Source organism: Netta rufina, assembly GCF_964035555.1.
Source record: "Netta rufina genome assembly, chromosome: 5".
NCBI classification, from domain to species: Eukaryota; Metazoa; Chordata; class Aves; order Anseriformes; family Anatidae; genus Netta; species Netta rufina.
Genome location: NC_140128.1, coordinates 59,459,634 through 59,463,518, shown reverse-complemented (window position 1 = coordinate 59,463,518; position 3,885 = coordinate 59,459,634).

The window sequence follows — 3,885 nt, the reverse complement described above, 5'->3', positions numbered from 1 at the left end:
CACGTAAACTACAAAAGAGAAATGCAATTCACGGACTTACACAAGCAATCCAAAGCTTTATTGATACAATAAACAAGTCAAAATTGTAAGACAATACCACACGTTTTAAGATAAAAGGAGTAAAACAGTTTTAACCTCAAATGAATTAATTATCTAATCTATTTTAGTGGAACCAAATTTCTCACTGATTGTGGTAATGGGCTTACTGAAAGTCTAAGCCACAGTTCAGAAAAAGGAAGTGTATAATTTGGGTAAAGGTTCCTGGAGCAGCTCTAACCTTGAGAGGCTTAATGTTCTTAGGAGGCGTGGAGAATGCAAGAAAAGATGCTTGTGTACAAAATGTGTAGCCTCTACTCCAGCTGGTTTACTAAGCCTATCGACCGCAATGCTGGTAATGGAAAAGCTTCTTATCCATTCTGTACGCTCCTCCTGGAGTAATTGTGAAGAACGTCTAAATCAGAAGATGTGTATATAAGTGTGATTAAAGTCACAATTCACATGCAATGGAAAGTGGATTATTACAAATTCATTCTTCTGTTTGTGTAGTGCTGCTATGTGCAGAAGTTTAGTTATTTTTTTTTTTTTTAAATGTAGTCACATCATCTTGCAAAAAGGATGCAATCACCATCAGAACATACTGAACCCAGGTAGTTAGCTCTGACACACTTAACATTATGCCAAGTTATCTGAAACATGACTGTCCCACAATGGCTTCTTTTATATCACTGGGGGGAATACTTCCTTGGGTTGTATGTAAAAAGTAAAACCACAATCAATTGGTGATGAGGATGATATTCTAATCCAGGATAAAGAGGAATAGAAAACAACTGCAGAATTTAACTAAAGTGGCATTAAGACTACATACTATAGCACTGAGACTGTGAAATCATGGGAGGAAGGAAAGGGGGGAAGCATTTAAAGTGCTGGATGTTTGACAGAAATGAATTTGGCTAATAGTTAAGTGAGGATCAGAACACCTAATCCAAGAGACTGGATTAGAACAGGCAGTAATAAAAACTCTGAGAAAGAGATAACAGCTTTACCAAACACATTTAAAAGATTGGTACCCTAGTTCCTGGTGCCTGGAAACACTTCAGATAGCAAACAAAACTAAGAAAAAAAGTCCAGAAGTACTTCAAACCACAGGTCAATGCAAAATACTTTTGCTTTTTCAAGATGTGGAAAAAGAAGTAATTTCTTAGGATCTAAAAATTAGTTGGGAGCATATATTAAAGATCTGTTAAGTTTGCAGCATGCAAAATGAAACTATCACAGTAAACTGTTGACTGATGTGTATCTGACCCTAAATGAATTTAAGTAGACACTGCTAGTTAAATATCCTAGGGAAGTATATGAATTTCAGGAAATCTGTATTGTAAATAAATTGGGAGTCAAACAGCAAGCACCATGTAGAAAACGTTAATGGCTTGTTTATTCCTTCTCTAGAAACAGTTTAACAATGTTTTTAGTTGTTTCCCTGACAGTTCCTATAAAATCTGCAAGAAAATGGGGCATACACAGAAGTTACGCAGACGTACAAAAAAAAAAAAAAAAAAAGACTTTAAACACATAGGAGATAAGAAGTTCTACTCGTTGCTATATAAATCACAACACGAGGTCCACCCATAGAGCAGATTATGCAACTGCTAATTATTAAGATGAAACATACCATTTACTCCTTTAAAATAGTTATGATACATCTTAGTCTTTGAATGCTTTTGAAAAAGAGAGAAACAGAACTAAAGAGAGAGGGGTGTTTATTCCCTCCTCTCTGGTTTCACAATACAATTTCTTTAAAGGGTAAAATTGCAGAAAATGATAGTGCTTCTGAAAGCATGTTTATGTAAAACATTTATATTCTGGACTTTATTTAAATGAAGTATTGTAACTACAAATGACAAATGCTGTCCTGTGTTATACATTCAGAGGACACATGTCCCTGGTAGAAAGGACTAAGAGATTCAACTACCTTGGTAATCTACGGGATTACTGTAGATCTTAAAAGCAGCAGTAAGCACCAGGCTGCAACAAAAGACGTCTAGATTTTGGACAACTGATAACTTCCACGATATGACTGTCCTAAAGGATTCCTGGTGCTACTGGAGAAAAGCTGCATCAAACCATTAGCCAATATTGGATGACAAATTAAGATGTTCTCGTATGAGGCTGTTATTAAGTCTGAAAGAGGTACTAAAGAGCAGAATAATTGCTCCATCAACTTCTGCTACAGCAGAAAATCAGGCGTTTTTGGGAAAGGTTGGGATACTTACTTTTCCCAAAGCAATTAAAAATCAAAACTTTTATCAGACGTCGTGATTAAATCGATAGCTTTGGTAACAATGTATTTGTCATTTTTCTGGATCTTAATGCTAAAGTGTAAGGAATATTTAATACATATATTAAACAGTTTCAAACACTAATACTTCATTTCTAATGGATGTCTCCACTTAATGCTGCCAGTGCTATTCAGAACGCTGCCAGGAGAAAAATGTTACTGTACATCTTGCATTTTTGTACCACATTAATAAATGTAATTATATGATATTCAACTGTGGCAATAAAGTTTCATGCATTACGAGATTGCACTGACTGCAGAAATCACAAACAAATTGCCTGATTATCTGCCGGAGTATCTACCTATTATCACCATACTAACACTAATGCAGTACCTCATAGCAGACTTACAGATGTAGTTTCATATCCCACCTGACAACATTACTTGGTTTTTCATTAAAAGGTGAAAAATACCCATAAGCTAAGAGAAAAAATCCTTCCTTAAAATCAAATGCCCAGCGCTCAGATTGAACCACGAAGGCATCCTTTACAAGTATTATCTTCCTAGAATAAGCTGTGATGTATGTGTTATTTATATGACCCTTACTCCTTCGAATTCCGTTATGACGCTCAATTCTACACATTGCTGTGCAAAACCACTATTTTTTGTTAACTTTATATAAATCATTTTAACTCCACCAAGGCTTTTGAGATCGAGGCGTACCTCTCCTATGTTGTTCATTATCCCTTAACACTCTTACGTGAGTGATTGCTTCTTGAAATTTAGTTGAGTTCACATTTCTGGGCTAAATTTTATGTCTGCAAAAAGCCTGTGGCTCTCATCGTGCTGTTACCCTCCTCTGCCCCTCTTCTGCTACATCGTTTGAGGAACCCGGTAATGAGACTTGAACACCGCATTCAAGGTGACAACTGCTGCAGTTTTCACTGCTTACAACAACACCGGAGACCTTTCCTGACTGATGACAATTCTACAGCGCTAGTTACTACATCTGAGTTGGCATAATTGTACGGCTCTTCATTTCTGAATTCGCTGTTTTTAACACTTTAAACGCCTTGCCACCGTGCCTCGTGTGCCATGCCTTCATTGCGGGCGCGTCTGTCGAGTCCTCCCGGAGTTAAACACCTCGACTGACGCATTTTACCTAATCGGCCACATACAACTTAGAATCTATTGCCGTAGACGATTCTCTGAATTCCTCTAAATAAAAAAATTAAGCCGATTTTTGACTAAATTGTAGGGGAAAACCCGCCTTGCGGGGCACCTGACGGCCCGCGGCTGAGCTCCACAAAATGGCCGCGCAGCAGCGGGTGCCCCCGACGGGAGCGGGGTGACGGGGTCGGGTCGGTCAGTGGCCGCTCCGGATTTAGGGGGACATGGGCACCTGGAAGGTGACCAGGACGTGGTGGCCCTGAAGTGGTTAGAGACACTGACATTAGGGGAAGGACGAGGGGCGCCAAGACAGCTATCCAGGGCCTGAGCCCCGGCCGTCAGGTGGAGGGAGCGCGGGGCACCACCACCGCCTCGCTCTCTCAGCTTCGCCTCCGCGGCCTCGAAGGGAAAAAGAGGCCGACCCAGGGCCAACCTAACCT